Genomic DNA, 19549 nt, shown 5'->3' on the forward strand with positions numbered 1-19549 from the left:
CCAAGGGTTGTGATGTGGAAGGAATAAGTTGCTTAATTTCTGTATTTGAAGCCTTTGTTAAAAAATGTTTTAATCTTTTCTTGACTCCACTATAGTTTAAAGTCTGGTTTAACATTCCAGCCAGGCCACAACAAAAAGCATCATTGTTTGACATGCTTTTCCTACAGAGCCTGTCAGATGTGCTGCATTATCTAAACAATGTTGGCAGCAAGTACACAAGTAGCAAGTGTGAATCAAATCAAAGATGTCCTCAAATCCAGACTCCAAGCTTGAATGTTCCCAGACTCCAAGGGTATAGCAGGGGTGTCTCATTATCAATAAGCATAACCAAATATAATCTAATCATTTAGAATTCAAATCCAAAACTTGATGGTTTCCTACTGGTGAGGAATATACCCCACTCTGTGTTTTCATCCCACACTAGAACCACCAAATTAGGAACTATTTAAATTTGTTCTGTACATCAAACACAAAAAAAGGGGTTGTTCATAGGAGAATATTGTCTGACCCTTGCTGAGACACATGAGTAATTCCCAGTGCACAGAACAAGCAGTGAAGCTGCAGTCATGTCTGCTGCTCCTCTGCCTTCAGCCTCACCTTCCAACCTACTCTGTCCTGCTTGGCATTCTTACAGTGCAGTGACCAACTTGCTAAAATCTGCCTGCTCAGCTCTTTGGGCAAGGTTTTCCTCACCTATTTCCATCTAAATGAATTAAGCCAGCAAAAATGTCCTATTTAAAATTTGAAACTGGTCTGACTCACAATGAGTAATGTGCGTTTGGGAGTGATTGTATGAACAGTTCAGCCTGAAGGTCTGAGGAAAGCAGTAGAGAGAAGCCAGCTACATTAGGTCTGTGATGCTATGAACAAAGGCATCTTCCAAGTAAGGAAAAGTGCTTATGAAAGAACTCAGAATGTCAGTAACTCCTTTTATTGCTGCATCATTCTTGCTTACAGTGTATGATATTTTGAAAGAGATTATTTTTCAGAAATATGATTTTGAAGACATACCTTGATACAAGTTACAGTACTCCTAAAATAAGTTTTAAAGAATGTTTGTTTCAGGGAAAGTTTCACTAGAGACCAAAATCAAGTGGTGAAAACAAGATTAAATATATTCAGCGCAATCAACTAATACTAGTAAATATGAGTTGTGGTTCCATATGTTTGACATGCAATAACAATTAGTCTGAGGTTCTGTGAGAATATTAGAACTCTTTCCGTGGGAGGTGCCACCATATAATACAGAGATTAAGGGACCAGGATGTGGTAGATGTTAACTGAAGATTCCGGTCTTTGCAATATGGTAAAATTAGGTTCAGCTGTGTGCCCTTACAAGGGATAGAACCTGCACTTGATTTCAGCACTCCAGCACAGGCCAAGCTGTGCCTCAACAGCCTCTGTGAAAGAAGGGGATCTTCCCTCTACCACCTCATTACTCCATGTTGTCAAATATTTTACTTTCTGCACTCACAAAAGGAAACCCTAATTAATTGACTGCTATACAGCATTTTGCTACTGTGACTAAATTTAGGCACAAGTATGAAAAGGTCACATTTTGTACTGCCTTTTACTATCATTTCTCAAAAGATATCTTTCACATTTACATTTTTTATTTTCTTTTAAACAAATAAATACATTTAATATTGTGGAATTAAGTACACCACTTAATTTAGCAAGATTCTATAGCTTGATAGGTATTCACTAAAAATCAGAAACATGAAAAATTCAGTTATTTTTCAATGTCAGGTCTGCAGGCTTGTAAGGAGCTAAAATAAATTATAGAATAATTAATTACTAAGCAATTTCACTAAGGGTTGTACCTATAAAACTATTTTCGTCATGTACATTTAAAACAGCATACAAAATTTATATTACTTCACAGAAGATTGATCAAATGAGGAAAAAATGTTGTCTTGCTCTTGTATGAAATTTGATATTGTGGCTAACAACAACAACAACAAAAAAAGAAAATTAAAGGAATAGAGATAACAATGACATTTTTTGTTGTTTTTGAGGAATTGAAGGACTAAACTTCAAAATGTCTGTTTCTTTGGAAAAAAAAAACTCTCAGGAGGAAAAGAAAATATTCTTATTAGCAAGAATAGTAAGAATAAGTTTTCTCATTTGACATGGATTTTCTAATACTTATTTATCTTCCTAAATTTTTATTCTATTTTGTTGTAACAATTAAATGTAGCAATAGAGATATAAAAATATAATTAAAATGGAGAAAGACACAAGAGAATCTCCAATATGATATAATGGAAAAAGATTACAGTGTGTCAACAGCTGTGTATGTATCATTTCATCTACTTTATGAGCCAGACAGCAAGGTTTATCTTTGTAAGAATTATTGGTTCTAAATTAAAACACTATGGTAAAACCAGTTTCACTTATGGCTGAACCTCCTTATTTAATACTGTAATTATTAGCTTGAATGTTATAAAATATTCTAATTCTGATTTCCAGGGACTCTGCATTTCAAATGACTTTTAAATGCCAAATTTTATAGGAAGGAAATATTCCCTGTAAGAGCAAAGTCAACATGAATGAAGCAGGACAAGAGGAAATTCAAATGAAAAACAAATTACCTGAAGAATAGAAACGAGACTTGTTAATGTTTCCTTTTGCCTGAGGAAAAATTATGGTTGACCATTGAATACAGAAAAAAAATTGTATCCAAGTTCTTATCCTACCTTCTTGTCAACTGATAAAGAGAATAAAGGCTTGCAACTTTGCTTTCCCCTAGTTTTGAAATTTTAAAAAGGTTGCATTTCGAAGAATTTTTATAAAACTAGAAATGTGATTTTTCTTGTCTTCAGATTTGTTTTTCTCTGTTTTTTGCTAGAGCTTTCCTTAACCTGGCATCATACAAGAAAACCTAAACTAACCAGAATCTTTAGAGTCAATGACTAAACAAATGGGCTTCACATGATGGATCTGGAAGAATATGTCAGAATCACAGCATAAGCTAAGCTAGAAGGAACCCATAAGGACAATCAAGTCCAGCTCCTGGCCCTGCACAGCACCATCCCCAAGAGTCACACCATGTGCCTGAGAGCATTATCCAAATCTTCTTGGGCTCTGTCAGGCTTGGTGCTGTGACCACTGCCCTGTTCCAGTGCCCAGCCACCCTCTGGGTGAAGAATTTTTCTCATCTTCAGATTTGTTTTTCTCTGGTTTTTTGCTAAAGCTTTCCTTAACCTGGCATCATACAAGAAAACCTAAACTAACCAGAATCTTTAGAGTCAATGACTAAACAAATGGGCTTCACATGATGGATCTGGAAGAATATGTCAGAATCACAGCATAAGCTAAGCTAGAAGGAACCCATAAGGACAATCAAGTCCAGCTCCTGGCCCTGCACAGCACCATCCCCAAGAGTCACACCATGTGCCTGAGAGCATTATCCAAATCTTCTTGGGCTCTGTCAGGCTTGGTGCTGTGACCACTGCCCTGTTCCAGTGCCCAGCCACCCTCTGGGTGAAGAACCTTTCTCCAGAGTCCAACCTAAACTGTCCCTGACACAGCTTCAGGCCGTGCCCTCGGGTCCTGTCACTGCTGATCACAGAGATCAGTGCCTGCCCCTCCTCTTCCCCTCACAGGGAAGTTGTAACTACCTTGAGGTCTCTCCTCAGTCTCCTCTTCTCCAGGCTGAACAGACCAAGTGACGATCTCAGCTGTTCCTCATACAGCTTCCCCTCAAGGCCTTTCAACAGCTTTTCTGTCCTCCTTTGGACACTCTTATAGCTTAATGTCTTTCTTATATTGCCCTGACCAGAACTGTACACAGAACTCGAGGTCCTTTTATTCAAGAACAGAGGATACTCTTCTAGGTCTAGAAACAATGTTTTCCTACCATGAGCTGTATGTCATCAAGAGCACACAGAGTATGCAAGGACTGCAATGCCAGTATTACACCTGTGGTACTTCATTCTCAGAGTTACGAAATTTTTATTTCAGGCTTCCTTTGCTCATCAGAAAAGGACTAAATAGATGAATAATGCAGCATGATCAATACTTTAGGCATATATTGCCAACTGTGCCATCTGCACACACCAGTCATGAAAAGAAAGTTGCCAGTACTCTTCCAACCCTTCTGATTCTGGAAGCAAGACAGTCAAATCTTGTACCACACAAACTCCTCTTCCTCCACATCACTATATGTGTATTGAGCATGAACCTAACACTCAACTTCTCTCTCTGTCAGCCTGGGCAGAAGAGGAAAACAGCCTGCAAGGTCTTCTTTCTTCCTAGGCAAAAGTCAGCAGCGGGGCTGATGACTAAGTACCTGGAGTATTCATGTCCAGCAAGCATTAGAAGAATCTCCTGTTAATTGCTTGAGCCACTATGTGTGATTGCCAATCAATATTCCAGCTTCAAATTATATTAGTTAATTGTGACCAAAAGTTATTACTTTTTTACATGACTATAAAATACAGATAATACATCTGCTCTCTTAGATGGCATCTCTAACAATTGTCATTGAGCCATAATCCTTTATTGAAAAGTCTGTTCAGAATTTAATGAAACCTGTGTAAATTTTTAAACCGTAATTATTTTAATCTTGCTTCCATGGCAGATTAATGAGGAGAATTTAATATCTTTTCACACTGATCCCTTTTAATTTATTCCTACAATATTTATTCTCATTCTGTTTTAAGGCTGGCCAGAAATTATATTGGATTAATTCAGCAGATATAGAAGAAATCAGGTAACTGCTTTGATTCTTTTGGTGTTGTGTTAAATTGCCTAATCACTGGCAGTGACCAGATGATGCTTTGTTTCTCAAGTACTGGCACACTGGCAACATCTACATCTACCTGTCTTCCCAAAGTCAGGTTTTTTTTGGTTTGGTGGGCTTTTTTTGGGGTTTTTTGGGGTTTTTTGGGTTTCATTTGGTTTTTTTTTGTTTTGGGGTTGTTTTTTTTGTTTTGTTTTGTTTTCTTTTTTTTTTAGGTCAGAATCCACTTACACAGCATAATCTTGCTGGCAGAAGGTGGCACAGGCCTCTACAGCCTTGGAGGAATTTTCCTCGATCTTTGTCAGCCAAAAAACTTTCTTCTTCACTGAAATAAATTTTTACCCCTGCAGTTTGAAAGAAGCTAAAATTTCTAAAATAGGTTATTAGAAGCCATAAGCAAGGCTGCAATTTTAAAAGTGAAAAATGCAGCTAGAAATGTCACAAAAGAAACTCCTGGGCAGTAATGGCTTGAAAAAAAATTATCTTAGTCATAAGAGAGTTAAATAACTCACTTTAAAGTTAATCTTCTGTGATTTTAGTGGGAATTAACATATTTCAGGCTTTCCATGAGTACCTAGCACAGCAGAGAGCAGACATTCAGAGTCTCCCTCCACTGGGAAATTTTACAGAAAGGATGTGCAAAAGTCATACTTGTATTTTGATGTGTATCAGGAGGGCAGCTTTGCCAGAAGTTAAGAACTCACCCACTTGTTGTGGGAGCTCACTGAAGCCCATCTGGTTTTCTGGGAATTTCTTCTATATGGGCCAGTTCTGGTCTGGCACCAAAGAGGCAGACAACCAAGATTAACCTGACTTATCTCAGATAACATCACACTATCTACATGTACACGCATCTTTTAGTGCCTGTGCTTGTGAGGCTTACTGTCTATCTGACTGCATCCATAAGTTTTGAACCTGTTGGCCAAACTCAGTCACTGAGAAAAGGGTGTCAGAGATAAAATTCCACAAGTTTACCAAAAAGACATTGCTGCTCAGAAGAAAAAGCACTTCTTAGCATGCTCCATTTAGGAACAGGCTTCAGTTGATCTCACGCCATGGGAGATGGATGGCCTAAATACCTGCAATGCAAGAAAAACTTTTAAATGGGGCTTACACTTTACTAGACACCGGAGAATCCAACTGTGAGGCACAAATCCATAGGAAACCAGGCTTCATTTATTCTGCTTACTGCACAGGGAGCTCCTTGTTTGTACTAAAAGCAAGGATGACTTTCAGTGTAGTTTCACTTTTGGCCAATATTATTTATTTATACCACACTACAAATGTGAGTGGCATTTTGCCTGTCCTCCAATGTTTCTGTCTTGAGGAATTTGGCCTACAGGCCAAAATGTTGTCCTCAAATCCACTTGCTCTAGCAATGGTTCACTGTTAACTTGATACAGGAGACAAGTCTTTCTATTGAAGTCAGTCAGAATATGTGCCTTTCCCTGCCACAGTGCGATGAGAATTCATGATGAGGATGTGTGGGAGGAGATGTCTGGTCCTCCAGGTTCTGAGCTTTGCACAGGGGACTCTAAAACAAGGCTGAAAGGTGACTATTTTGAAATCATAAACAATTTGTCTTTAAAGATATTTGGTTTTCTTTTTGCATGAAGCCCATCTTAAATACATATTTGCAGATATTAGACATTTTACAGAAGGAAAAAACCCTCCCAGAAGAAAACAACACATCCACTCCTATATTTGTGGGTTCAAAATATCAAAGGAAGTGTGACATAGCTCCACATATTGACCTTGAGTGCTTCCTTTCTGTGCAGGGGTCAATCCTGCCAGATGCTTGTTGTCCTTGATTCACTCAAGCTGAAGACACTTGTCCTCTTGTCTGATGCTCAGCACCTTCATCAGCAAAGGCTTTCTGCTCAGTTTTTTGTCTGAGGTAAGCAGACTTATTGACTAGGCACTATGCATTTTCTCACTTAAGTAATAAAAAGGCTTGGTCATTTTGCAGAAGATTTGAAATTAGAACAGCTGATGTAACAGCACTTCTGTGTTGTAATAAAAATGAGGGGTATTATTATAAATACAACAGCATATTAACAAGTCCTTTTATGGTATTCATCTCAATTGCTCCATCTTTAAAATTGTATTTCCACTGTTACTTTGATACAGGAAGTAAATTTTCCAAGTTTCTCACACTTCCATCTTCACATTGCTCTGTCACTTAAAACCATTTCAGGGCTCTTTTGTATGGAAAAGAGGATATACAATATTAATAAGTATGCCAGCTGTAACGTTTCAGTAGTAGGAGCCCTTGCATGGAGTTGAATATTTAAATATATTCTAAATACACTGCTAGTAGGCTCCAATTAAGACATGAGAGAAGCATAGTGTAGGTAGATCAGAATATTCCTAATGTGTCTTAAATTTACCAAGATGAGTTTCTCTCAGTGTTTACTTATTAGCCTAGTTAGCACAAAAGGCAAAGTCCACTCCTCACTTAGATACACCACATATAATAGCATGCCCAAGCTAGGGGGAAAAGGTGTGCTCTGACCACATACCAGGTAAAACAACAGAGGATCCCAGTGAAGATATAGTTTTCACATGTTTAAACAAACTGAGAAGAATGCTGAGTAGGAGTTTAGGGATTACCTTGATTTATCAGAATTTAGTTAAGTTACACCTTCAGTCTTCACTACATTCTAATAGCTATAATCTTGGCCAATGCAGAACAGAAATGTTTTTATGCCTACTGGAGGCAAGGGCTCAGAACAGTATAACAAGGTTGCTTAAGTAGCACAGCTGTATCACTGTACACAAACAAAAAACCAAACTTTTTGTATGTGGTGTCAGCTTAGCATCTAAAGCCAACTTCTGCTTGTCACTCAGGTGTTTAAGAAATTCTTTATAAATTAGGCACCTATACTTATGGACTGATCTTTCAGTTTTAGAAAACTACCCAGTTTCACTAAGGAGAGGTTATGTCATTTGTGAAAATGGAATATATGTATACAGACATATATGTTTATGGCCATAATTAGCTGTAAGAAAAAGGTGAAGAAAGAAGAAAAAGTAACACCCCTCAGTTCAGGAATTTCCTCTTCTGAGGCAAGCACTGTAGAAAGCTCTGAGTTCCACTAGCTCTTCTCACCTCTCCCCTTTTTTTCTGAGTGGGCGAAGACAAAGCTGGTGTTAATTCTTTTCACTTTTAAAATTGCAGCCTTGCTTCTGGTTAATATAAAACAAAGCAGTTTTCTATTAAGGTTCATCTCCTTTAACCATAGACTTCACCTGGCCATCTAGACTCTTTCAAAGACAAGATATTTCCTTCATGAACACTTCTTCCAAATTGTACGGGCTCTTTGGAGCTCCTCAGTGTTCTTCAGTGTCTGCAGAGGAAGTTGAGCAACAGACTTTGACTAAACCTGTAAAAAGTCAAAATTAAGTCAGATGAATTACTGCCCCAGAACCTGAGGAGCAGAGGTGAAGGTCCACTGACATAAACAGCTTATAGAGGTGTTCTCTGGGAAGTGCAAGGAGTGTTTTCCAGTTAGAGGAGATCTAGCATCTTCCTTTCACTCACTGATATGTAAATAATATAATGGCTCAGACATGCCTTGTGGAATTAACTTTTAGTATTTTTAAAAGACTTATTTTGGTATTAACCCAAGAATATTGTCTCAGTAATATCATGTTTCTTTTTTGATTTGACTTTTAAAATATTTAACTAAGTTTTTTTATATTTAAGGATAATTAAATCTGTTACCAAAAAAATAAGTTGGTATTTTTTGGGGGTTTTTTTGTATGCTTCAATCCTGAAATGTTTCTGGTCATTCCTTATCCCCTCAAATTGCTTATTCCATTTTTTTCTTTTTTTAAACAAAATGTTGTAAAGAGTTGACATTTGTAAACATTTTGCCTTGAACCAAATAGTCATTTTCCTTCAGGGAATGGTTTTCATTATAACTTGAAAGACACACAAGTCAATTGGACACTGGCAGCAGTGGAGGGAAAAAGTGCAAGTTTTCCTGTGGCACTTCCTTGGCTGTTACTACAAAACAATGCAAGGACTATTACATCAGAATTGAAAGGCGTCCTACTTCTTTCAAAGAGCAGGCATTAAGGGAAGCTCATCTTTGTCTTTACAGGCCACTGTCATGTGCTGCTACTTGGAGAAACAGGGGGGCAGAAAAGCAGGAGGGAAAACCTTTTCAAATCAAACTGTAAAGGAGCGCCACAAGGAAGCCCCACAGCAACACACAGCTGGTGGCATCTGAGACCTCTGGAAGGCTCAGTGAGTTACAAAGAGATGATGCTTCAGTGCAAGCACTGCCTCAGACTCTAGCTCAGAAATCCAACAAGAAATGAGGGACTGGGGCCAGAGGGCTGGAAGGATCCAACCAAAATGTAACAATAACTTGCCCAAGCACAGATCAGCACTAAAAATTAAGAAAGCTAAAGGTTTACATAATTAAAGGTGTGGCTGCTCCAGGAAAGTACATGAGCCCACGGGGATTAAGACTGGCCTAGACCAAAAAGGGTTACTTGGTGATAAATAACCCTTAGAAATGGTAATTATGTTATGCCCTAATGTTATTTACTGCCTAATATTGTTCACTGTGACTCCTTTAATTAATCTACCTGACATTCTCACTAACTCTTTCCTTTTATCCTCTGCTGAGATTAAAGGTCCTTTTTATCTTATTGCTTTTATGTTCATTCTGGGTGAATCCATATTAAATTAGATGCCTGCGTGCATTTTGAGCACCCATGGCACTCACTTTTGGGGTTCACAGGAATCCTATTGCCCCTTCTAAAATGATTAAAAGTTCTTGACAATCCAACTTTCCTGGTCATTTTGAAAGGCGTTTACCCAAGACAGAAGAGAAGTTTCCAAAGTATAACATTTCCCAACTAATAAAATCCTTAAAAGTGACTGTGTCTTTTTAGACTCACAGAAAACCTCTATGTTTTTTTTTTTTCAAATCAAGATTTCTCACTAGGCTCTAAGTTGCTCTGAGAAGCTATCTAGCTAAATTACCCAGTAATTTTCCTTTGCTAGTTTGCCCAAAAAACTGACGAACCTCCCACATTATTATTTCCCAAGACTGTGTTTTTCTCTCTCAGGATATCTTTGAACTGCTTTTAATTACTCTGACTGGTCAAGGTCTCTACTGAAAATGCTCCAGTTCCCTGAAGCAGATCTTCCTGATGACTTAGGCAAGAAATAAATATTATTATTTCACCTTGTAGTAAATTGCCCATGATCAGCTCTGTGCTGCAAAGCATCATCTCATGGCCCTTAATAATTGTGGTGGCTACTTCACCAGCAACATTTTATCCTGTTACACATATTCTCCAAGCCAGATGAAACAAAGGACTTGTTTACAAACAGTTTAATGAGGAGTAGCTATGACACTCACATCATTTTCCTTTCCCCCTGAAAGAAGCACGCTTCCTATTTTCGTTCTGCAGATGGCCCCAGCAGATGCCTCTGCCAAGGATTTCAGCACGTGGCCTTGCAGCCACAGAGCCCTCGTGCCCATTCTGCCCCTGCCAGAGACTCCTCAGTGAGGGTGGGACCCCAGCCCTCACCTGAAGTCTCACCTGACTTCAGCCTGTCCCCTGCCCTGGGGTGAGCTCCCTGCTCAGAGCAGCTCCAGCTCAGGGGAGGGTTTCCTGCAGCCGCTCCAAGCTCAGGGCCAAGCTCTCCATGAGCATCCAGTCTCCGGTTGCTGCTTTCCACTCTTGTGATCACTCTTTCTGCAGCCCTGGAAAATACGTTTGATTCCACCATCACTCAGAAAATAACCCTCCTTCTCTCACATAATTTAGTTGTCATTTCCCTCCTCTTAACCTGTAATGGTATTTTATGCCTGTGTGGTACTTTAAACATTTTAAACCAAATATAATAATTTCTCAGTGGTTTCTTCATAAAATGTGATGGTGAGCCAGACTGTTGCTCATTCTTTTTCCTGGCTTGTCTACCAAAGTAGTCTTGTTCTTTGATTTCTAAGCTTTTGGCTGGGATACCTTTTTAGTTCTGAGTTAATATAGCACTGGGTGCAAAGGGAGATTTGCCCAGGGGTAGAATGGTTAGACATAGACTCTCTGGAAGTACTACTAACAGTAATAATAATAGTACTACTACTAATAATAATTATAGCAAAATTTCTTCAAGGATACCACACATGGGGAGTGAGATTGCGGTCAAAGGATAAGTGTTATTAATTTTTTGATGAAATAGTGAGATGCTGTAGTAAAAAAAAATATTTAAGAAAATTTCTTTTGCTTGATTTCTGTTTTATCAAACGTAATGAAAATACAAATTCATTTAAATTTATGTTTTGTGATTGCTTTTGCCATTCCTGTGAGAGTTGTCTGCAATAACTCTTCAACTGAGCTGAATTCTGTAACTTACTTAAATGATAGTATATCTGCTATGTATTTTCAAATTGTTGAACTAAAACATGCAGAGCCATCAAGAATTTTGATGTAAAACTGCAGCTGTTTGAAAATGTGCAGTGAATGTCATCTTTAGAGCATATTTTGTCACCACCCTGCTGGGCACTTAGGTATCTTCTGTTTTCCATATTACACATATTTAAAATATATAAAGCAGAATAAAATATGGAAAATATAGATATCAAGCTACTTGTATGACATTACAACTCAACATTACTACTGCTATAATACTACTGAATACCCAAGGCTATGGGTAGAGATAATCATACTAAGCCTAGCATAGATTCTCACTAAGATGATCTCCATTGTGATGCCTACTGATATTAAATACCAATGAAATTTGAGCCCTTGTTGGGAAATACTAACCAAACATATCTTCTGCCGTACTGATCTATCTCTACTATTATCATGTAATAATGTTGCTCTGCAAGGTGCAGAGAGCAGTACACAGCTTGATTCATTTCCCATTATCAGGTAATACACAAACAGAGCTGACTGTAACATGAAATTTCCGTGCATGAAAAGGGAAAGTAAGAAGTACACCAGTGTAAAAAAGAGAAAGAACAAATGGAGGAAATGTATGCCTGCCAGGGTGAGAACTGCGGGCTTACAACCATTAGCTTAGCAAAGACTGAGAGGCTATAGCTGTACTTTATTGCTTGTATTTACTACTGCTATGTAAGATGACTGCTGACAAGGTGAATGTGATGAATAGAAAAGGCAGCTGCATAGCAGAGCTGCATTTCACTGATGTTTACTTATGTTTCTGTAAAAAAATAGACTAAAGCTTGAACAATTTGCATGCAATTCAGAAATCAGAGTAGTAAGGTTAATCTAGAAAGATACTTGGGGCTGCTCTCACCTGATTCCCACTTAATTTTCCCATCATTCTCTTACACTACAGGTCCTTGAGTCTCCTGGCTGCAGGCAGGAACGGCTGCAGACATAGGAGCAGCATGATTAATGTGCAGTGAAAATCAGTTTCATTGAATGCTGCTAGTTGCTATCAGTTTGCTAAAGAGATGGTTCTGTTATTTTTGTGAGAGGAAAAATGTGACACATACCTCTGCGTAAAAAAGTGAAACAAAGAAAAGTACATTTGTTATTAGCTTTTAATTCTGCTGGTTGGGCATTGCACTTTGTGCAGTACCATCAACAAATTAATGTTGTACAAGTCTGTGTTTTGATAGGCTTATGAAGGTGTTTCTCATTGTCACTTTTGGTAGCTTGGAAAGAATAAATAGCTCTTATTTTAAGCTTTTTGACCCAGTGTTACTCTACATGACTGGGTGACTTTGTCCATTTTTGTAGTACTAGTCAAAATCTTTACTAACCAGTGCATTTTAATTGTTAACATGGCTAGAAATTGTAAACAGCTATGTCCTTGAAAAGCTGAATTAAAAATTGCCCAAGTTCATGGCTACAGCTCCTCCAGGGGCCATAGATGCTTGTCTTAGTTTCGGCAGTTTTTATGGAAGAAGAGACTAAAGATGCTAAGCCAGGCAGAAAACAGCAGTTGCAACAAGCCCAGACAGAAAGGATGAGGGGACATGACAAGCCTCAGCAAACCCTCAGCTGCTACGGGCACCAGCTCAGCAAGCCTGGGCAGAGACTTGGAGAGAGGGCAGCCTCTCTGTGCAGATCCTGCAGGGTCTAATGTCAGCCATGGAAAACATCTGCATGTGGTATCCACACTTCAGCCATGGCTGGTAGAGAAGAACAGGCCCTTTCAGGATATCATTCACTGCTTTTGATGATCCAAGTACCAAGCAGGCACTCCCACAGTTCATATCATTTTTTTCTCCTTTTTTTTTCCTGTTTTTTCTCCTTTGATACCATCATTTATATTTAAATAATGTATAGGTCCATTTGCAGAACTTCCTAATTTTTCTGGTTGCACAGTTTTGAGGGAGACCATGTGTTCTTCACACAAAGAGGTTTCAGAGGTGTTTCATATTCTGAGGTTAACAGCTCAGTAATGTTAGATTCACTATTATATCTATTTGCAGTAAGCATTGTGGTGCCAAATACCTGATCCAGGCATCTGGACTTAGTCTTTAGGTACCCTCATGAACTTCCATGGAAAGAGGAAAGGACCCACTTTGCAAGGTAGTCTCTGCAGCAGTTTTGTGCAAAGAAGGGGCAAATTCAGCATCAACTTTCTGTTGTCCTCTAGTGCTCACTTACTGAAAATAAACTTTATATGGAAAGAAAAATGAAAAAAAAAGAAAAGAAAAGAAAAGAAAAGAAAAGAAAAGAAAAGAAAAGAAAAGAAAAGAAAAGAAGTTTTAAAAATCACGCAAGTTCAAACATTTGTTAAAATAACTATACTAATGTTGTTATTTGAACGCATATATTCACTCACAGAATGTCCCTCATTGTAAGTGAAAATACTTATCTGTCCCACAAGATTTTCCAAAGCTGGATTCTCATTGTTTAAGATTGAGTCCTGGAAAATATTTGGTTTTAATACTGAAACCCCCACTTTGAAAAATATAATCAATATTTGAAAACTGACTATTTTCCTGTTTTCATTTATGGGAAACGTCAGCATAAAAAAGAAATTTAAAACAACCATTTTTCCTCCTTTCTCAACTTTCCCATGAAAAACAAATGTTTTTTTCCTTCAGGTCTACTGGCAACAGAAATGCCAATATAGAAAGCCTTCAGGCATCAGACTGGGTTTCTCTTCAAAAGCACAAGGTTGATGAGTGTATTGAGAATAATCAGGAACTCACAAGTCTGAAGGAACCTCAGATCCATCTGCTGGACTATTTGCTCCATGACTCACAGGAGAATGAAAAGTTGAATTACCAGCCCTTCCCTTTAACAGAACAGATAACACTTGCAAAGCTTCTGAAGATCGATCCCTCCCGGAACCAGATCCTGCAGCTGGCTTCCAAAGTGTTAGCAATTCCCTGCAGGACACATGTATAATCTAATTGTTAAAAGGCTTCACTTATCTACTGGCCAGACTATTTTTTTTTATTTATAGTAAATAAAGCAAGATATCAGAATTAAGAACCTTTGAAAATGTGGTTTCAAACCCTTATGCTGAAATATAATCCTAAGAAATACTGCCAGTTTTAAACAGAGGCAGTAACTTCACCACCACCCTTTATTCAAAAAAATTATTTGCTTTTCAAAACACTATTTAAAACACCCAAAACAAAATAAAACAAAAAAAAAACAAAACTGCAATACATATAATTCCATGTGTTAATGGATAAAGACAGCCTTGTGGGTGGGAAATGGTAAAAAGGACTGATTTTCAGAACATGCTCTGAAGTAAGATGTTGATCTGCCTGTTTTGTAAACTGTGAGATGTTTCTCGTGACCCCATTCCCACTAAGAAGAAATATATGTTCTCAGGTACCATATTTGAACAACTGCAAAGGTAGTAGCTGTGAATGTAGAAAAAGATACCATTCATTCTGCATAAAAGTGTCACTACCTGCCTCAGTGACACAACACAGCCAGTGGTAGAGCCTGGATCAAAACGAATTTCAGGAGGTTTTTTTTAAACTCTGCTATATACTTGCATTAATGGATTTTAAACTTCTTTGGAAAATATGGAATGTTTAACAAATAAATTTTGACTTTGAAATAATTTTTTTCCCCTCATGTTGTATGAGCGGCTGCAATGTTCCACAGAACATGTATGCATAGAAATATACTATTTAGTACAGTTAGATATTCAAAGTTATATTTGAATCACAGTTTGGCATTTCTCTTTTCTTTCCTGGCTGTATTTTAAAATAAAAACCTGTCTTTGTTTTAAAGCACAATGCAAAGCTGCTGTGCTAATCAATAAATAACATTTATGATCATCAGGCAAATTGTTTTTGTTACACAGATTTTTATCATAATCATTGTTCCGTATGTGTACCTGATTATTATCAGCCTGCAGGACGTGTCTGTGCAGAGGCTGGGGTAATGCAGAGTAGATCCTTGCAGACTGCAGTAACAGAATTGAAAGCTCTAGGCACTGCCAGAGCACCAGGCGCAGAATAGAAACCAGCTAAAATGTCATGCTCAAATTCCTTCATGTAATTTTAAATTCTCCAGAAACTTATGTATCTGCACAAACAGACACACAGAGTGAAAATCTCAGCAACTAGTAATTTTCTGGATTTACTGTATGGCTGGAACATCAGGTGGTAAGTTAAATAATGCAAGACACAGAAATTGAGTAAAAATCTTCCTGTGAGCCTGCTCATCACAGACATGTGAGCAGCTGGTTCCCATTGCAATCTCTTCTAAGCCTCCCCAGCTGGGACAAGTGAAAGCTTTATCATGGTCACTGACAATCTGACAGCCACCTGAGATAGGCTGTGAGTCAGTCCCCCATGCACCAGGAGGAACAAAAACTCCCTCATGAAGCACTGGCAGCCGGCAGCACCCTTCCTGCTTTGATTCCTGTTTCAGGGTGCTGCACCTCAGCATGGACAGCAAGGGAAGGTTCCACAGGCATCTCTCACACACCTAGTAAAGGTAAACATGTGCAGCCTGAGTCTGTGATCCTCCTCAGAGCAGAGCAGCTTTTCACATGAAAGACAGAGGGATTCTGCTGAAAGATAAGGGATCAAACAGTTCAAGACTCACACTGTCTCTGTGAAGGCTGGTGGTGGCATTCCCATATGCCACTCCATCTGTAATGATGGGATGTAAAGGAGATGGTCGTGGGTTTAGCCATGTCAGTGGCCTGATGTACCAGTGCTCAGCACATTTTTCTGAGGGCCAGGTTTGTGAGCTGGATCAGCCTGCAGTGAGAGGCTCATCCTGACCAGCAGGCATGTGGGGGTGCCACCCCCACCCTGCAAGGTACTCAATTCTAGGTGCTGGATCCTTCCAAATGTAAAATGTTTATCCTATGCAAGGATGGATTAAAAAATATTTTTCTGGTAGATTCAACAATTCCAAGAGTAGAATAGTCTCTGTATGACAGGCAGAGATACCTACTTATTTTTACAGGTTGATGAGACATTTAAATGAGATGTTAAAAATTCCATGCAAAGACCGATGTGGCAGCCCCACTGTCTAAAGATGTTCAGGGATGAGCCTGGCAGGTAATCAATGGGGATTTGCTAAGGCCCATGCTCAGCAGGTACTTAATGCCTCTGTAATCACAGCTCAAACGAAGCTCACCTTCAAATCTTGCTGAATTTTTCAGACTCTGACAGGATCCCTACATACATAAGAGATATAAAGGTACCAGGGTACATTTGGACAAGAAGCTGACCCTGCTTTAACTCATGTTAGTTGTAGAAATCCATGGGTGTTCATGAAATACAGGATTGAATTCAAAAAAATATTTAGAAAATGATATCAAGTGGAATATCCCGTGTGGCTGAACTAAATAGTTCAGGGAGCCTCCTGTGAAAATGCATAACTTGCCAGTTTTGTGGCACGAAAGATACATGTGCCCACGTGTGCATGCATGTGTCTGCTTGCGTGCATGGGGGAATGTTAAATTGGTTTATATTGGTGCATATTTAAGCAGGAAACATAAGACAGTTATAACAACTAATAAACTAGAGAGTTTAGATCTGTGGATTTGAAACAAAACATTATGTTTCTCTAAAAGTCATAACCTAATACAGAGTTTTGTCAAAAACATGGAGTCAAGTACTAGAATCCTTTTTCTCTGGTAATATCAGTATAATTTATGTCTCCATAACAAAAATGTTGCAAGTCTGTTCATCAAGCAGATTGTGTCTGGGTGAGATTTTATGCTAATAAGTTAGAACTCTATGTTTGATTTACTTGCTGGATAATATAAAGAGAGTAACAGTGAAAAAGAAATACATTTTTAATATACTATTCTGCAGTCTCTATAGTAAACCAGCAGATGAACTATGAAATTTATTTTTTGGATTTCATTAGGATTGTATTAAGATGCATGAAAGATTATTATCCATATAGGTAAAATAAAAAAAAAAGATCTGTCTATTGTGACAATTACAATTTTTTAAAAATCCTTTGAGGTTGGAGTTTCCTGCCATGTTAGACAAGCTGGCTCGACTTGGTCTCAAACTACAGTAGATCCAATAATTCATAGCATCTGAATGGTAAAAAAGTATTCCAGTATTTAAATTAGCCTTTAATAGATGGCATGAATCATTTTTGTACTCAAGCTTTTGCACATAGGATTGCACTGCCAGAAATGCAATGTTCTCGGTGACATTGTTTAAGGGTTTAATCTCATATTGCTGCTTCAGTAAGATTCCAAGGGCTGCAGAAAATGTGATGGGGTACACTGAACAAACTTATTACAAATAAAGCACTCCTCAGCTGTTTAGATAGCTCCTCCAGAAGAAAATTTTGAGTTTCATTTTTATACAGCAGCAGTATACAAAAAAATATTTTTAATGAAATGTAAAAGCAGATGACAAATTGTATCCAAATCCAAGCTAGTAAGTTCTTGCAAAACAGTAAGTTTGAGCCATGACCATTTGTAATGTGATAAAGTTAATGTAAATTTAATGGCTTTCAAGACACATGCTATTAAATACCATACAAACCTGGTAAATCTATTTGAAAAGTCAGTTGCTAGGCTTCTAGATCTTGCTACAGTTCCAGAAATTGCAAGTTTTATTTCCAGCACCCCCAGCTGAGATTCAGAATTACAGCAAAAACAATGACTTTCTTTAAGGTTTTACATACCAGTCAGGAGAGTGAGTCACTATTCCAGGAGATTGCCAATATATATAGAGACAGATACAAGCAAGGAGGGAAAGCCCCATGGAGGGAGGGCTGCAGGGCTGCCTCACCCCTGTTAACCTCCTGCACCTCAGCCTGCAGCCAGCCCCGCTGCCATCGTGGGGCTCTGAGGCAACCTTGCCTGAAGTCATTCCCCAGCCACTGGTTGGACTGACACTGGACTGAAAGCAGGTAAAAACACACAGTGTAGGAAAAATATTAAACCTTTCTTCACTGGGAGCAATGAAAAATACCCAGCAGACAATAGCACCAATAAACCAAGTGATCCATAAATAAACAAAAAAATAAAAAGTGGGGGGAGGAATTAACTGCAGAACATTTTATCACGCTGAGCAAAATGCAGACTTCTGCAGGTTGTAATAAAGCAGTCACAGCATACTTTTCTCACTGGCTTTGCTCCCACTCAGCTATCTCCCAGTTCTCAGGGACTAATTTCCCTAAGCATCAGCAACGCAATGTTTTTCTGCACATTCAGCTGAAATTTTTATGAATTTTTTAAGATTTTGGGCTTAGCATATTCATGATTAAAATTCTAGAACTAATATTAAAGTACAAGAGAGAGCCAATGACCATTCCATGAAAGCCACCAAGGTCTCAAAAATCTGACTAAAGTACATCTCTTGATGTGCAGCTTCTCTCATGCAGATACTGGGTTTGAATGAGCAGAGTAGGGTCATCCCCCCCTTCCCATCAAAGGTGCTCCATTGCCTCCTTCAAAAAAAAAAAAAAAAGCAGAATCAGCAGCAAACACAGCACTGGCATACTCCTGTGGTTGCTACTGTAGAGTGCAATCATTGCCTTTAGATTTCCTGCCCATTGCCTGGAATTTATGACATTGGATGACCCTATCTGACTCTGATGTTCCAGCACTGGACCCTTTCTGAAAACGCTGTACCTCTGAAATTATGTTTCAAATCTGCAAAGATCTCTTAGAGAGGTTATATTTTTCTGTCCTGTGATATCATCAAACAGACCGCTTGTAAAGCTACAATTTAAGCTGGATGGTGAATAAAAAGTCAGTTTAAAATACTCTTCCCTGTCAATGACAACAAAGCCTTGGAGTGTAAAGGTAGCTTCAGAATAACATATTTAAGCTTTGTCTGTGGAATCTAATCCGCATGCTGATTATTTGGGTGTGTGCCTGGCTAACAGACACTACTTTCACTTGACTACCATTCTTTATCCACAGATGAGTGAGAATGTCCAAGAATTTCAAAACTGATGTCATATGCCTTTTTTTTCCTTAACAGTGTTTTATATAACTGAGACAACGTAAATCAAGATTGTCAAGCCAAAACAAGAAAAAAGTCCCTATGAGAGTAGTTTCTTCTAATGTAGAAACAGCATTTTTATTGTCAAATAAAACCAATGCCATTTTCACTTCAAAGTTCCTGTGCTTTGCTTTCCCTACAATGTTCTGTCTAAGGTCCTTCCCAGCTTCTTGTCTTTTAAAGAAACACATCCTAACAAAAATGCAACCATAAGAATCAATAACTCCTGCATTGGCTGTAATAATGCAGGAAGAGTAATTAGCAGCTATTTTGCAAAGGTCCTCATTCTTTTTCCCCGCTATACTGCAGATGTGGGGTACACAAAAGGAGTGATTTCTTACATGAGATGAAGATTCCTGACAGTATATTATTATTTTTGAAT

General features: G+C 38.3%; 1 long non-coding RNA gene across 1 annotated transcript; it reads left to right on the forward strand.

Moving 5' to 3' along the window:
* The first annotated feature begins 15558 nt into the window (after positions 1-15558).
* LOC120505139 lies at positions 15559-19214 on the forward strand. Its single transcript, XR_005628171.1, has 3 exons — positions 15559-15667; positions 17971-18067; positions 19147-19214. It is a non-coding gene; the product is annotated as an uncharacterized LOC120505139 (long non-coding RNA).
* Positions 19215-19549: the final 335 nt, after the last annotated feature.

This window comes from Passer montanus, unplaced genomic scaffold, assembly GCF_014805655.1.
Source record: "Passer montanus isolate IOZ18808 unplaced genomic scaffold, ASM1480565v1 scaffold33, whole genome shotgun sequence".
Classification (NCBI taxonomy): Eukaryota; Metazoa; Chordata; class Aves; order Passeriformes; family Passeridae; genus Passer; species Passer montanus.